Source organism: Pseudophryne corroboree, chromosome 12 (genome assembly GCF_028390025.1).
Source record: "Pseudophryne corroboree isolate aPseCor3 chromosome 12, aPseCor3.hap2, whole genome shotgun sequence".
In the NCBI taxonomy this organism is placed as follows: domain Eukaryota; kingdom Metazoa; phylum Chordata; class Amphibia; order Anura; family Myobatrachidae; genus Pseudophryne; species Pseudophryne corroboree.
This window is the reverse complement of record NC_086455.1, coordinates 25,209,297-25,227,185: the sequence shown is the minus strand read 5'-3', so window position 1 is coordinate 25,227,185 and position 17,889 is coordinate 25,209,297.

The window sequence follows — 17,889 nt, the reverse complement described above, 5'->3', positions numbered from 1 at the left end:
GAAAATGCGCTGAGCTGTAAAGAACACCCTGGGTTGTAGAGAACGCGCTGAGCAAAAGAGAATGCACTGAGCTGTAGGGAACACACAGCTACATTCTGTAGGATGTCTGTCTGGGCTTTTGGGATCATTCCGACCCGTTGGCACACAGCGGTTCTTCGCTGTGGTGCGAACAGGTTGGGACTGCGGCGCATGGCACCCGCAATGCGCACGCGCGTCATTGCCGGGCAGCAACGCCGCCAGCGCTGAAAGTGATCGCAGCGGCGATCGCAAGAAGATTGACGGCGGGGAGGCGTTCCGGGGCGTCTACTCACCGTTTTCCGGGCATGGAGATCCGAACGCAGGCATCTGGAGGGTGGATGTCTGACGTCAATCCCGGGACCTTCGTCGCTCGATCCGTCGCACAGGGTAAGTAGGTCTGAGAGACTGCATTGTTCGGTCTCATGGCTTTCATCTTTCTTCGCTTGTGCAACCCTGAGAGAATGTGACCGGTGGTCAGGAGTAGAGATGAGCGGGTTCGGTTTCTCTGAATCCGAACCCGCCCGAACTTCATGTTTTTTTTCACGGGTCCGAGCGACTCGGATCTTCCCGCCTTGCTCGGTTAACCCGAGCGCGCCCGAACGTCATCATGACGCTGTCGGATTCTCGCGAGGCTCGGATTCTATCGCGAGACTCGGATTCTATATAAGGAGCCGCGCGTCGCCGCCATTTTCACACGTGCATTGAGATTGATAGGGAGAGGACGTGGCTGGCGTCCTCTCCATTTAGATTAGGGTTGAGAGAGAGAGAGAGAGAGAGATTGACCTGAGGCTGTGATACTGTAGAAGAGAGTGCAGAGTTTAGTGACTGACGACCACAGTGACCACCAGACAGTGCAGTTGTTTGTTTTATTTAATATATCCGTTCTCTGCCTGAAAAAAACGATACACACAGTGACTCAGTCACATACCATATCTGTGTGCACTGCTCAGCCCAGTGTGCTGCATCAATGTATATATATATCTGACTGTGCTCAGCTCACACAGCTTATAATTGTGGGGGAGACTGGGGAGCACTGCAGTGCCAGTTATAGGTTATAGCAGGAGCCAGGAGTACATAATATTATATTAAAATTAAACAGTGCACACTTTTGCTGCAGGAGTGCCACTGCCAGTGTGACTAGTGACCAGTGACCTGACCACCAGTATATATAATATTAGTAGTATACTATCTCTTTATCAACCAGTCTATATTAGCAGCAGACACAGTACAGTGCGGTAGTTCACGGCTGTGGCTACCTCTGTGTCGGCACTCGGCAGCCCGTCCATAATTGTATATACCACCTAACCGTGGTTTTTTTTTCTTTCTTTATAGTCATACTAGTTACGAGTATACTATCTCTTTATCAACCAGTCTATATTAGCAGCAGACACAGTACAGTGCGGTAGTTCACGGCTGTGGCTACCTCTGTGTCGGCACTCAGCAGCCCGTCCATAATTGTATATACCACCTAACCGTGGTTTTTTTTTCTTTCTTTATACATACATACTAGTTACGAGTATACTATCTCTTTATCAACCAGTCTATATATTAGCAGCAGACACAGTACAGTGCGGTAGTTCACGGCTGTGGCTACCTCTGTGTCGGCACTCGGCAGCCCGTCCATAATTGTATATACCACCTAACCGTGGTTTTTTTTTCTTTCTTTATACATACATACTAGTTACGAGTATACTATCTCTTTATCAACCAGTCTATATATTAGCAGCAGACACAGTACAGTGCGGTAGTTCACGGCTGTGGCTACCTCTGTGTCGGCACTCGGCAGCTCGTCCATAATTGTATATACCACCTAACCGTGGTTTTTTTTCTTTCTTTATACATACATACTAGTTACGAGTATACTATCTCTTTATCAACCAGTCTATATATTAGCAGCAGACACAGTACAGTGCGGTAGTTCACGGCTGTGGCTACCTCTGTGTCGGCACTCGGCAGCCCGTCCATAATTGTATATACCACCTAACCGTGGTTTTTTTTTCTTTCTTTATAGTCATACTAGTTACGAGTATACTATCTCTTTATCAACCAGTCTATATTAGCAGCAGACACAGTACAGTGCGGTAGTTCACGGCTGTGGCTACCTCTGTGTCGGCACTCGGCAGCCCGTCCATAATTGTATATACCACCTAACCGTGGTTTTTTTTTCTTTCTTTATACATACATACTAGTTACGAGTATACTATCTCTTTATCAACCAGTCTATATATTAGCAGCAGACACAGTACAGTGCGGTAGTTCACGGCTGTGGCTACCTCTGTGTCGGCACTCGGCAGCCCGTCCATAATTGTATATACCACCTAACCGTGGTTTTTTTTTCTTTCTTTATAGTCATACTAGTTACGAGTATACTATCTCTTTATCAACCAGTCTATATTAGCAGCAGACACAGTACAGTGCGGTAGTTCACGGCTGTGGCTACCTCTGTGTCGGCACTCGGCAGCCCGTCCATAATTGTATATACCACCTAACCGTGGTTTTTTTTTCTTTCTTTATACATACATACTAGTTACGAGTATACTATCTCTTTATCAACCAGTCTATATTAGCAGCAGACACAGTACAGTGCGGTAGTTCACGGCTGTGGCTACCTCTGTGTCGGCACTCGGCAGCCCGTCCATAATTGTATATACCACCTAACCGTGGTTTTTTTTTCTTTCTTTATACATACATACTAGTTACGAGTATACTATCTCTTTATCAACCAGTCTATATATTAGCAGCAGACACAGTACAGTGCGGTAGTTCACGGCTGTGGCTACCTCTGTGTCGGCACTCGGCAGCCCGTCCATAATTGTATACTAGTATCCAATCCATCCATCTCCATTGTTTACCTGAGGTGCCTTTTAGTTGTGCCTATTAAAATATGGAGAACAAAAATGTTGAGGTTCCAAAATTAGGGAAAGATCAAGATCCACTTCCACCTCGTGCTGAAGCTGCTGCCACTAGTCATGGCCGAGACGATGAAATGCCAGCAACGTCGTCTGCCAAGGCCGATGCCCAATGTCATAGTACAGAGCATGTCAAATCCAAAACACCAAATATCAGTAAAAAAAGGACTCCAAAACCTAAAATAAAATTGTCGGAGGAGAAGCGTAAACTTGCCAATATGCCATTTACCACACGGAGTGGCAAGGAACGGCTGAGGCCCTGGCCTATGTTCATGGCTAGTGGTTCAGCTTCACATGAGGATGGAAGCACTCAGCCTCTCGCTAGAAAAATGAAAAGACTAAAGCTGGCAAAAGCAGTAGCACCGCAAAGAACTGTGCGTTCTTCGAAATCCCAAATCCACAAGGAGAGTCCGACTCCAATTGTGTCGGTTGCGATGCCTGACCTTCCCAACACTGGACGTGAAGAGCATGCGCCTTCCACCATTTGCACGCCCCCTGCAAGTGATGGAAGGAGCACCCGCAGTCCAGTTCCTGATAGTCAGATTGAAGATGTCAGTGTTGAAGTACACCAGGATGAGGAGGATATGGGTGTTGCTGGCGCTGGGGAGGAAATTGACCAGGAGGATTCTGATGGTGAGGTGGTTTGTTTAAGTCAGGCACCCGGGGAGACACCTGTTGTCCGTGGTAGGAATATGGCCGTTGACATGCCTGGTGAAAATACCAAAAAAATCAGCTCTTCGGTGTGGAAGTATTTCACCAGAAATGCGGACAACAGGTGTCAAGCCGTGTGTTCCCTTTGTCAAGCTGTAATAAGTAGGGGTAAGGACGTTAACCACCTCGGAACATCCTCCCTTATACGTCACCTGCAGCGCATTCATAATAAGTCAGTGACAAGTTCAAAAACTTTGGGTGACAGCGGAAGCAGTCCACTGACCAGTAAATCCCTTCCTCTTGTAACCAAGCTCACGCAAACCACCCCACCAACTCCCTCAGTGTCAATTTCCTCCTTCCCCAGGAATGCCAATAGTCCTGCAGGCAATGTCACTGGCAATTCTGACGAGTCCTCTCCTGCCTGGGATTCCTCCGATGCATCCTTGCGTGTAACGCCTACTGCTGCTGGCGCTGCTGTTGTTGCTGCTGGGAGTCGATGGTCATCCCAGAGGGGAAGTCGTAAGCCCACTTGTACTACTTCCAGTAAGCAATTGACTGTTCAACAGTCCTTTGCGAGGAAGATGAAATATCACAGCAGTCATCCTGCTGCAAAGCGGATAACTGAGGCCTTGACAACTATGTTGGTGTTAGACGTGCGTCCGGTATCCGCCGTTAGTTCACAGGGAACTAGACAATTTATTGAGGCAGTGTGCCCCCGTTACCAAATACCATCTAGGTTCCACTTCTCTAGGCAGGCGATACCGAGAATGTACACGGACGTCAGAAAAAGACTCACCAGTGTCCTAAAAAATGCAGTTGTACCCAATGTCCACTTAACCACGGACATGTGGACAAGTGGAGCAGGGCAGGGTCAGGACTATATGACTGTGACAGCCCACTGGGTAGATGTATGGACTCCCGCCGCAAGAACAGCAGCGACGGCACCAGTAGCAGCATCTCGCAAACGCCAACTCTTTCCTAGGCAGGCTACGCTTTGTATCACCGCTTTCCAGAATACGCACACAGCTGAAAACCTCTTACGGCAACTGAGGAAGATCATCGCGGAATGGCTTACCCCAATTGGACTCTCCTGTGGATTTGTGGCATCGGACAGCGCCAGCAATATTGTGTGTGCATTAAATATGGGCAAATTCCAGCACGTCCCATGTTTTGCACATACCTTGAATTTGGTGGTGCAGAATTTTTTAAAAAACGACAGGGGCGTGCAAGAGATGCTGTCGGTGGCCAGAAGAATTGCGGGACACTTTCGGCGTACAGGCACCACGTACAGAAGACTGGAGCACCACCAAAAACTACTGAACCTGCCCTGCCATCATCTGAAGCAAGAAGTGGTAACAAGGTGGAATTCAACCCTCTATATGCTTCAGAGGTTGGAGGAGCAGCAAAAGGCCATTCAAGCCTATACAATTGAGCACGATATAGTAGGTGGAATGCACCTGTCTCAAGCGCAGTGGAGAATGATTTCAACGTTGTGCAAGGTTCTGATGCCCTTTGAACTTGCCACACGTGAAGTCAGTTCAGACACTGCCAGCCTGAGTCAGGTCATTCCCCTCATCAGGCTTTTGCAGAAGAAGCTGGAGACATTGAAGGAGGAGCTAACACGGAGCGATTCCGCTAGGCATGTGGGACTTGTGGATGGAGCCCTTAATTCGCTTAACAAGGATTCACGGGTGGTCAATCTGTTGAAATCAGAGCACTACATTTTGGCCACCGTGCTCGATCCTAGATTTAAAGCCTACCTTGGATCTCTCTTTCCGGCAGACACAAGTCTGCTGGGGTTGAAAGACCTGCTGGTGACAAAATTGTCAAGTCAAGCGGAACGCGACCTGTCAACATCTCCTCCTTCACATTCTCCCGCAACTGGGGGTGCGAGGAAAAGGCTCAGAATTCCGAGCCCACCCGCTGGCGGTGATGCAGGGCAGTCTGGAGCGACTGCTGATGCTGACATCTGGTCCGGACTGAAGGACCTGACAACGATTACGGACATGTCGTCTACTGTCACTGCATATGATTCTCTCAACATTGATAGAATGGTGGAGGATTATATGAGTGACCGCATCCAAGTAGGCACGTCACACAGTCCGTACTTATACTGGCAGGAAAAAGAGGCAATTTGGAGGCCCTTGCACAAACTGGCTTTATTCTACCTAAGTTGCCCTCCCACAAGTGTGTACTCCGAAAGAGTGTTTAGTGCCGCCGCTCACCTTGTCAGCAATCGGCGTACGAGGTTACATCCAGAAAATGTGGAGAAGATGATGTTCATTAAAATGAATTATAATCAATTCCTCCGCGGAGACATTGACCAGCAGCAATTGCCTCCACAAAGTACACAGGGAGCTGAGATGGTGGATTCCAGTGGGGACGAATTGATAATCTGTGAGGAGGGGGATGTACACGGTGATATATCGGAGGGTGATGATGAGGTGGACATCTTGCCTCTGTAGAGCCAGTTTGTGCAAGGAGAGATTAATTGCTTCTTTTTTGGGGGGGGTCCAAACCAACCCGTCATATCAGTCACAGTCGTGTGGCAGACCCTGTCACTGAAATGATGGGTTGGTTAAAGTGTGCATGTCCTGTTTTGTTTATACAACATAAGGGTGGGTGGGAGGGCCCAAGGACAATTCCATCTTGCACCTCTTTTTTCTTTTCTTTTTCTTTGCGTCATGTGCTGTTTGGGGAGGGTTTTTTGGAAGGGACATCCTGCGTGACACTGCAGTGCCACTCCTAGATGGGCCCGGTGTTTGTGTCGGCCACTAGGGTCGCTTATCTTACTCACACAGCTACCTCATTGCGCCTCTTTTTTTCTTTGCGTCATGTGCTGTTTGGGGAGGGTTTTTTGGAAGGGACATCCTGCGTGACACTGCAGTGACACTCCTAGATGGGCCCGGTGTTTGTGTCGGCCACTAGGGTCGCTTATCTTACTCACACAGCTACCTCATTGCGCCTCTTTTTTTCTTTGCGTCATGTGCTGTTTGGGGAGGGTTTTTTGGAAGGGACATCCTGCGTGACACTGCAGTGACACTCCTAGATGGGCCCGGTGTTTGTGTCGGCCACTAGGGTCGCTAATCTTACTCACACAGCTACCTCATTGCGCCTCTTTTTTTCTTTGCGTCATGTGCTGTTTGGGGAGGGTTTTTTGGAAGGGCCATCCTGCGTGACACTGCAGTGCCACTCCTAGATGGGCCCGGTGTTTGTGTCGGCCACTAGGGTCGCTTATCTAACTCACACAGCGACCTCGGTGCAAATTTTAGGACTAAAAATAATATTGTGAGGTGTGAGGTATTCAGAATAGACTGAAAATGAGTGGAAATTATGGTTTTTGAGGTTAATAATACTTTGGGATCAAAATGACCGCCAAATTCTATGATTTAAGCTGTTTTTTAGGTTTTTTGGAAAAAAACACCCGAATCCAAAACACACCCGAATCCGACAAAAAAAATTCGGTGAGGTTTTGCCAAAACGCGGTCGAACCCAAAACACGGCCGCGGAACCGAACCCAAAACCAAAACACAAAACCCGAAAAATTTCCGGCGCTCATCTCTAGTCAGGAGACCGCCGGTCACATTACCTCCCCCTACATTCCGCCCCTCACTATCCCGACCAACAGGGACTATTCCCACTCGTGGGAGTCCACAACACCCGTAGTGTGGAATTCAAATATTTGAAAAGTCGGTTGGGTGTCTGTCTATTAGATAGGAAAAAAACAGACTCCCAACTGACTTTTCAAACATTTGAATCTCCCCTATAGAGTGGGGGCTTGTTGCGCTACCCCCCCCCCCCCCTTCCCCGCACCGGCATTCCGCTTCCGGCATCGTTATGCTGAGACCACCAGTCACGCAATACCAGGGGCGGATTGGCCCACCAGGACACCATGACAAATTCCGATGGGCCGGTCCCATACCCCCCTCACCCAGGCTGATTCTCACACTCAGGCTGGGCTGGCTCACACTGCTTCCAGTACTTGCAGTTCACTGGAACAGAATCCAGAAGTTAGGCTAGAAAGGACTTCCGGGTCCCGCTAGCCGTGAAAAGTGGTGAAGCTGTTCTACCAATGGGGGACCTGAAGAAAGTTAACCAGCCCAGCAGCATCCTCTCCCTGACCCCAGCCAAAAGTCTCTTCAGTGAGCCCGGCCCAGGAGCAGCAGCATAGCGATGGTCGGAGCCGGGTTCACTACACCCGCCGCCACCTTAGCTCCCGCACTCTCACTGAACTGGCCAGAGCGGCAACTGAGCACTGAAATTATTTTAAATTACATTATTTGCATTATCATGTTGGTGTAAGGGTTAGGGCGTCCCTGGTCACAGTGTATGGTTGGGAACTGGACAGGAGCAGGACATACCTTGTTCTCAGGATGCCAGCTGATCAGGCAGCACTCACAGCCAGCTTTGTAGCAGCATATGCATAAAGTCGCAGGTAAATATTGACATAACTTAAAGCAAAGGAGGCCCCAACTGTGTCTATCTCAGAATCAGTACCTCTGAGGAGTGTGACCCCACCCTCTTAACAGACCCCTCCCTCTCAACAGACTCCACCCCATTAGGGCTGCTTCCATAAATTTCCCGGGCTGGTGTTCGATCCCAATCCGCCTCTTCGCAATACACACCCAGAATCACAATTACTAAAATGTATGCCATACAGTTTTGTTAATTAAGTTGATAATAATATATATGTAGATAATGTTTAGTAACTTATAACTATAATAAAAGCATTATTTTACCTCAGCAATGCAGTACTTTCACACAACCGATTAAATGCATGATTAGCGTTATATTTTATGATGAAAACCCTGAATTTTAGCAATGATTATAATGTAAAACGTTGTTATTGTGTCCTCAGTTTATTTGCACAGTGAAACATTTGTCCTCACATTTAGGAAACAGCCGCCGTTAAACTGCCAGTAATGAGGCACAGCCCTGCGTTCTCCTGTGCATAATGTGTGTAAATTATCACTGCGCTGCAGAGGAGAGGCTGATCACAGCTCCAGCACTAAATATTTCTATCATTCAATGGGAATCATTCGCCCCAGTGCACTTTCATCAACACAACCCCACACAGATACCATTCCTGACAACAGGGCCGGCAACAGAAATCTTAGGGTCCTGCACTGATATCTTTGCGGGCCCCCTCCACCCCCGCCCAAACCCCCCTTGCCCCCTGACCCACACATCATACTTGCCTACCTGACCCTCTCCATGAGGGAGAAAATGCTCTGTTCCTGGACTTTCCTGGTAATGTATGATTGCCATCACCTGTGGTGAGCTAGTTAATTGATAAGAAAGGTGTTTCACCACAGGTGATGGCAATCATACATTACCAGGAGAGTTTAATATTATGAAAGTGGTTAATATTATATAACATTAAAATGCCCTCCAGTTCATTTTATACCACACTACAATGAGCAGGTCCAGGGGCATACCTAGATATATTGCAGGCCCCAAGGAAAAAGTTTGAAAGGACCCCTACATACCACCTAATGGCGAAAAATGTATATAACACATGTAACTGTGACAGGAAAGGTGGCCCCTCTCAGCTCTGGGCCCCATAGCAGCTGCACTGCCTGCACCTATGGTAGCATGGTAACAGGTCCAGCAGTGACTACAGAGCTAGCTGGTTTTCACTTTTCAGGCACTTGTCTGGTAGCAGTCATTGAACAATCTGCTACTAGAGATGAGCGGGTTCGGTTTCTCTGAATCCGAACCCGCCAGAACTTCATGTTTTTTTTCACGAGTCCGAGCGACTCGGATCTTCCCGCCTTGCTCGGTTAACCCGAGCGCGCCCGAACGTCATCATGACGCTGTCGGATTCTCGCGAGGCTCGGATTCTATCGCGAGACTCGGATTCTATATAAGGAGCCGCGCGTCGCCGCCATTTTCACACGTGCATTGAGATTGATAGGGAGAGGACGTGGCTGGCGTCCTCTCCGTTTAGACACTTGATTTACTAATTTTGGGGAGCATTAGGAGTACTCAGTAGTGTACAGTGCAGAGTTTTGCTGATAGTGACCAGTGACCACCACTTTTATTTATAATCCGTTCTCTGCCTGAAAAAAGCGATACACAGCACACAGTGACTCAGTCACATACATACCATATCTGTGTGCACTGCTCAGGCTCAGGCCAGTGTGCTGCATCATCTATATATATTATATATCTGTCTGACTGCTCAGCTCACACAGCTTATAATTGTGGGGGAGACTGGGGAGCACTACTGCAGTGCCAGTTATAGGTTATAGCAGGAGCCAGGAGTACATAATATTATATTAAAATTAAACAGTGCACACTTTTGCTGCAGGAGTGCCACTGCCAGTGTGACTAGTGACCAGTGACCTGACCACCAGTATATAATATTAGTAGTATACTATCTCTTTATCAACCAGTCTATATTAGCAGCAGACACAGTACAGTGCGGTAGTTCACGGCTGTGGCTACCTCTGTGTCGGCACTCGGCAGCCCGTCCATAATTGTATATACCACCTAACCGTGGTTTTTTTTTCTTTCTTTATACATACATACTAGTTACGAGTATACTATCTCTTTATCAACCAGTCTATATATTAGCAGCAGACACAGTACAGTGCGGTAGTTCACGGCTGTGGCTACCTCTGTGTCGGCACTCGGCAGCCCGTCCATAATTGTATATACCACCTAACCGTGGTTTTTTTTTCTTTCTTTATACATACATACTAGTTACGAGTATACTATCTCTTTATCAACCAGTCTATATATTAGCAGCAGACACAGTACAGTGCGGTAGTTCACGGCTGTGGCTACCTCTGTGTCGGCACTCGGCAGCCCGTCCATAATTGTATATACCACCTAACCGTGGTTTTTTTTTCTTTCTTTATACATACATACTAGTTACGAGTATACTATCTCTTTATCAACCAGTCTATATATTAGCAGCAGACACAGTACAGTGCGGTAGTTCACGGCTGTGGCTACCTCTGTGTCGGCACTCGGCAGCCCGTCCATAATTGTATATACCACCTAACCGTGGTTTTTTTTTCTTTCTTTATACATACATACTAGTTACGAGTATACTATCTCTTTATCAACCAGTCTATATATTAGCAGCAGACACAGTACAGTGCGGTAGTTCACGGCTGTGGCTACCTCTGTGTCGGCACTCGGCAGCCCGTCCATAATTGTATATACCACCTAACCGTGGTTTTTTTTTCTTTCTTTATACATACATACTAGTTACGAGTATACTATCTCTTTATCAACCAGTCTATATATTAGCAGCAGACACAGTACAGTGCGGTAGTTCACGGCTGTGGCTACCTCTGTGTCGGCACTCGGCAGCCCGTCCATAATTGTATACTAGTATCCAATCCATCCATCTCCATTGTTTACCTGAGGTGCCTTTTAGTTGTGCCTATTAAAATATGGAGAACAAAAATGTTGAGGTTCCAAAATTAGGGAAAGATCAAGATCCACTTCCACCTCGTGCTGAAGCTGCTGCCACTAGTCATGGCCGAGACGATGAAATGCCAGCAACGTCGTCTGCCAAGGCCGATGCCCAATGGCATAGTACAGAGCATGTCAAAACCAAAACACCAAATATCAGTAAAAAAAGGACTCCAAAACCTAAAATAAAATTGTCGGAGGAGAAGCGTAAACTTGCCAATATGCCATTTACCACACGGAGTGGCAAGGAACGGCTGAGGCCCTGGCCTATGTTCATGGCTAGTGGTTCAGCTTCACATGAGGATGGAAGCACTCAGCCTCTCGCTAGAAAACTGAAAAGACTCAAGCTGGCAAAAGGCAAAGCACCGCAAAGAACTGTGCGTTCTTTGAAATCCCAAATCCACAAGGAGAGTCCAATTGTGTCGGTTGCGATGCCTGACCTTCCCAACACTGGACGTGAAGAGCATGCGCCTTCCACCATTTGCACGCCCCCTGCAAGTGCTGGAAGGAGCACCCGCAGTCCAGTTCCTGATAGTCAGATTGAAGATGTCAGTGTTGAAGTACACCAGGATGAGGAGGATATGGGTGTTGCTGGCGCTGGGGAGGAAATTGACCAGGAGGATTCTGATGGTGAGGTGGTTTGTTTAAGTCAGGCACCCAGGGAGACACCTGTTGTCCGTGGGAGGAATATGGCCGTTGACATGCCAGGTGAAAATACCAAAAAAATCAGCTCTTCGGTGTGGAGGTATTTCACCAGAAATGCGGACAACAGGTGTCAAGCCGTGTGTTCCCTTTGTCAAGCTGTAATAAGTAGGGGTAAGGACGTTAACCACCTCGGAACATCCTCCCTTATACGTCACCTGCAGCGCATTCATAATAAGTCAGTGACAAGTTCAAAAACTTTGGGTGACAGCGGAAGCAGTCCACTGACCAGTAAATCCCTTCCTCTTGTAACCAAGCTCACGCAAACCACCCCACCAACTCCCTCAGTGTCAATTTCCTCCTTCCCCAGGAATGCCAATAGTCCTGCAGGCCATGTCACTGGCAAGTCTGACGAGTCCTCTCCTGCCTGGGATTCCTCCGATGCATCCTTGCGTGTAACGCCTACTGCTGCTGGCGCTGCTGTTGTTGCCGCTGGGAGTCGATGGTCATCCCAGAGGGGAAGTCGTAAGCCCACTTGTACTACTTCCAGTAAGCAATTGACTGTTCAACAGTCCTTTGCGAGGAAGATGAAATATCACAGCAGTCATCCTACTGCAAAGCGGATAACTGAGTCCTTGACAACTATGTTGGTGTTAGACGTGCGTCCGGTATCCGCCGTTAGTTCACAGGGAACTAGACAATTTATTGAGGCAGTGTGCCCCCGTTACCAAATACCATCTAGGTTCCACTTCTCTAGGCAGGCGATACCGAGAATGTACACGGACGTCAGAAAAAGACTCACCTGTCTCCTAAAAAATGCAGTTGTACCCAATGTCCACTTAACCACGGACATGTGGACAAGTGGAGCAGGGCAGGGTCAGGACTATATGACTGTGACAGCCCACTGGGTAGATGTATGGACTCCCGCCGCAAGAACAGCAGCGGCGGCACCAGTAGCAGCATCTCGCAAACGCCAACTCTTTCCTAGGCAGGCTACGCTTTGTATCACCGCTTTCCAGAATACGCACACAGCTGAAAACCTCTTACGGCAACTGAGGAAGATCATCGCGGAATGGCTTACCCCAATTGGACTCTCCTGTGGATTTGTGGCATCGGACAACGCCAGCAATATTGTGTGTGCATTAAATATGGGCAAATTCCAGCACGTCCCATGTTTTGCACATACCTTGAATTTGGTGGTGCAGAATTTTTTAAAAAACGACAGGGGCGTGCAAGAGATGCTGTCGGTGGCCAGAAAAATTGCGGGACACTTTCGGCGTACAGGCACCACGTACAGAAGACTGGAGCACCACCAAAAACTACTGAACCTGCCCTGCCATCATCTGAAGCAAGAAGTGGTAACGAGGTGGAATTCAACCCTCTATATGCTTCAGAGGTTGGAGGAGCAGCAAAAGGCCATTCAAGCCTATACAATTGAGCACGATATAGGAGATGGAATGCACCTGTCTCAAGTGCAGTGGAGAATGATTTCAACGTTGTGCAAGGTTCTGATGCCCTTTGAACTTGGCACACGTGAAGTCAGTTCAGACACTGCCAGCCTGAGTCAGGTCATTCCCCTCATCAGGCTTTTGCAGAAGAAGCTGGAGGCATTGAAGAAGGAGCTAAAAGGGAGCGATTCCGCTAGGCATGTGGGACTTGTGGATGCAGCCCTTAATTCGCTTAACAAGGATTCACGGGTGGTCAATCTGTTGAAATCAGAGCACTACATTTTGGCCACCGTGCTCGATCCTAGATTTAAAGCCTACCTTGGATCTCTCTTTCCGGCAGACACAGGTCTGCTGGGGTTGAAAGACCTGCTGGTGACAAAATTGTCAAGTCAAGCGGAACGCGACCTGTCAACATCTCCTCCTTCACATTCTCCCGCAACTGGGGGTGCGAGGAAAAGGCTCAGAATTCCGAGCCCACCCGCTGGCGGTGATGCAGGGCAGTCTGGAGCGACTGCTGATGCTGACATCTGGTCCGGACTGAAGGACCTGACAACGATTACGGACATGTCGTCTACTGTCACTGCATATGATTCTCTCAACATTGATAGAATGGTGGAGGATTATATGAGTGACCGCATCCAAGTAGGCACGTCACACAGTCCGTACTTATACTGGCAGGAAAAAGAGGCAATTTGGAGGCCCTTGCACAAACTGGCTTTATTCTACCTAAGTTGCCCTCCCACAAGTGTGTACTCCGAAAGAGTGTTTAGTGCCGCCGCTCACCTTGTCAGCAATCGGCGTACGAGGTTACATCCAGAAAATGTGGAGAAGATGATGTTCATTAAAATGAATTATAATCAATTCCTCCGCGGAGACATTGACCAGCAGCAATTGCCTCCACAAAGTACACAGGGAGCTGAGATGGTGGATTCCAGTGGGGACGAATTGATAATCTGTGAGGAGGGGGATGTACACGGTGATATATCGGAGGGTGAAGATGAGGTGGACATCTTGCCTCTGTAGAGCCAGTTTGTGCAAGGAGAGATTAATTGCTTCTTTTTTGGGGGGGGTCCAAACCAACCCGTCATATCAGTCACAGTCGTGTGGCAGACCCTGTCACTGAAATGATGGGTTGGTTAAAGTGTGCATGTCCTGTTTTGTTTATACAACATAAGGGTGGGTGGGAGGGCCCAAGGATAATTCCATCTTGCACCTCTTTTTTCTTTTCTTTTTCTTTGCATCATGTGCTGATTGGGGAGGGTTTTTTGGAAGGGACATCCTGCGTGACACTGCAGTGCCACTCCTAGATGGGCCCGGTGTTTGTGTCGGCCACTAGGGTCGCTAATCTTACTCACACAGCTACCTCATTGCGCCTCTTTTTTTCTTTGCGTCATGTGCTGTTTGGGGAGGGTTTTTTGGAAGGGACATCCTGCGTGACACTGCAGTGCCACTCCTAGATGGGCCCGGTGTTTGTGTCGGCCACTAGGGTCGCTAATCTTACTCACACAGCTACCTCATTGCGCCTCTTTTTTTCTTTGCGTCATGTGCTGTTTGGGGAGGGTTTTTTGGAAGGGACATCCTGCGTGACACTGCAGTGCCACTCCTAGATGGGCCCGGTGTTTGTGTCGGCCACTAGGGTCGCTAATCTTACTCACACAGTCAGCTACCTCATTGCGCCTCTTTTTTTCTTTGCGTCATGTGCTGTTTGGGGAGGGTTTTTTGGAAGGGCCATCCTGCGTGACACTGCAGTGCCACTCCTAGATGGGCCCGGTGTTTGTGTCGGCCACTAGGGTCGCTAATCTTACTCACACAGCTACCTCATTGCGCCTCTTTTTTTCTTTGCGTCATGTGCTGTTTGGGGAGGGTTTTTTGGAAGGGACATCCTGCGTGACACTGCAGTGCCACTCCTAGATGGGCCCGGTGTTTGTGTCGGCCACTAGGGTCGCTTATCTTACTCACACAGCGACCTCGGTGCAAATTTTAGGACTAAAAATAATATTGTGAGGTGTGAGGTATTCAGAATAGACTGAAAATGAGTGTAAATTATGGTTTTTGAGGTTAATAATACTTTGGGATCAAAATGACCCCCAAATTCTATGATTTAAGCTGTTTTTTAGTGTTTTTGGAAAAAAACACCCGAATCCAAAACACACCCGAATCCGACAAAAATAATTCGGTGAGGTTTTGCCAAAACGCGTTCGAACCCAAAACACGGCCGCGGAACCGAACCCAAAACCAAAACACAAAACCCGAAAAATTTCAGGCGCTCATCTCTATCTGCTACCAAATCATTGGGCAGAGTTATACTAGACACTAAAGCTGGGTACACACATACCCGATCCTCGGCTGATTGGGTTATACACTCACGATTAGCCGAGCAGTATCTATCCATCGTGACCCCTGTGTGGCGGCAGCTGTTGTGAGGTAAAAGCCCCTCTTTGGGGATCGGGAGGTTGGCTATGCAGCACATAAGATGTGGCTTCTCGTTCCCGACCATTGCAGGAGTGTTACCTGCCGTTTACCAGCTACCGCTCCGGCATCGGTACTGCATGCACACCAATACAGTCGTCGGCTGTTCATCATATGTCAGAAGAACGGTCCAACGATTGCATATACCACTTTAGCAGTAGATTTCCGAAAGCTTTTAAAAAAGACAAGTGGTGGTCAACCAATCAGATTCTATCATTTTCTAGAAATGATAGACAGAATCTGATTGGTTGCCATAGGCAACACCACTGCTTGTTTTTTTTTAGAAGCTTAAAAATACCCCTAACTGCAACGGAATATGCTGCGCTATATAAGAAACTGTTAATAAATAAAATAAATAAATTATCCAGTCATTAGTATGACACTTCAGGATGAACGCACCTTGCACTGGATTTTCTTACTCTCCTACACTATTCACACAGTGCAAAATCAATTGCACCAGCCTCCAGAGGTAATATACAGAGGTAATAGAACTCACTTCAGAACGGTTCTGGTTGAACTGATCACTGTAATTACATAACACGTATAAAGAATCGAAAACGTGCTGTGGCTATAGATTACATGCAGCGATCCAATCATTTCTGGGACCACAGCAGAAACTCAGAGCAAGCAATCGTATACTTATTCTATTGTTACTGGCCGTTTGTGGCACGTGTACTTCTATTCTCATATACAAGCACACAAACAGAGAGAACAAGCCAGAAAAATAAATTATTTCCTTCATAGTGTCTGTAAGGAATATAAATCTCATTTCTGTAAAGGAGCGAAGATGCAGAGCGTCCTCGTTACAGGAACCGCCGTTGGTTGCATGCACACTACATAAGCAGAGTAGGGCTCGTGGAATCGGCACCATGTACCAGCTAGATGTTTGCAATAACAGGCTATTATGGGAAGTAATAATTACTAGCTGAGCCACAGTACTTTGGCAGTTGTATCCTCCTGCAGGATGTGCACAGCTGTGACAAGTGCAATTCCTCTCCTGAAGGAAATCTGCTTCATGACTTCTCATAACAATTGGTGACATTCATTCAGTGTCGGACTGGGGTATAAAGGGCCCGGTATCCGGACTCCAGGTCGACAGCACAAAGGTCGACACACCTTAGGTCGACGCCAATTGGTCGACACACCTTAGGTCGACATGGACAAAAGGTCGACATGGACAAAAGGTCGACAGGAACAAGGTCGACATGGAAAAAGGTCGACATGAGTTTTTCACGATTTTTTTCTTTTTTTGAACCTTTTCATACTTAACGATCCACGTGGACTACGATTGGAACGGTAAAGTGTGCCGAGCGAATCGGTAGCGGAGCGAAGGCACCATGCCCGAAGCTCGCTCGCCATGCGAGGGGACGCGGTGCACTAATTGGGGTTCCCGGTCACTCTACGAAGAAAACGACACCCAAAAAACATAAAAAACTCATGTCGACCATTTTCCATGTCGACCTTGTTCCTGTCGACCTTTTGTCCATGTCGACCTTTTGTCCATGTCGTCCTAAGGTGTGTCGACCAATTGGCGGCGACCTAAGGTGTGTCGACCTTTGTGCTGTCGACCCTGAGTCCCAGACCCAAAGGGCCCACCGGGGGAATGCAGTGATAGGGGCCCATACTTAGGGGTGTGGCCAGTCTACAGAGGGGGTGTGGCCAGCCTCCACAGAGGCTTGAAATGCACAATAGTCTTGTGCAGTGTAATGCAACATATCTACCATGTATAGTACAAGTGCACAGTCTGGAACCTGATCCCTAGAGGAAAGAGTCTGCCTCAGGCAGAGGGGCCCGCCGGTGGTTTCCCCTGTACCCCTGTGGGCCAGTCCAACCCTGCATTAATTAATCTACCGTGTAGTGTGGAGCATAACAACCGCCAGTGTACATGATGTCTGACTTCTATGGGGCAAAAGAGGCCCTGTCACACTGTGGGGCAGATGTATTAAGTTTGGAGAAGTGATAAAGCAGTGATGAAGCAGTAATAAGTGCAAGGTGATAATGCACCAGCCAATCAGCTCCGATATGTAAATTTACATATTGGAGCTGATTGGCTGGTATGTTATCACCTTGTACTTATCACTGCTTTATCACTTCTCCAGGCTGAATACATCTGCCCCTGTGTCTCATAGCTAGCCTCATAGGGCCCCATCAGTTACATAGCACATGCATTGACACGCCAAATCACACAGTATATATAACCTATATTCCTCTACCCCCTCCAATACTATATAGAAATGATTTTTTTACCAGTTCCTGATCAGGAACTGGTTACAAAATCACTTCTGGGAACACATGAAGTGACCAAGTGCTATCACCTGGGA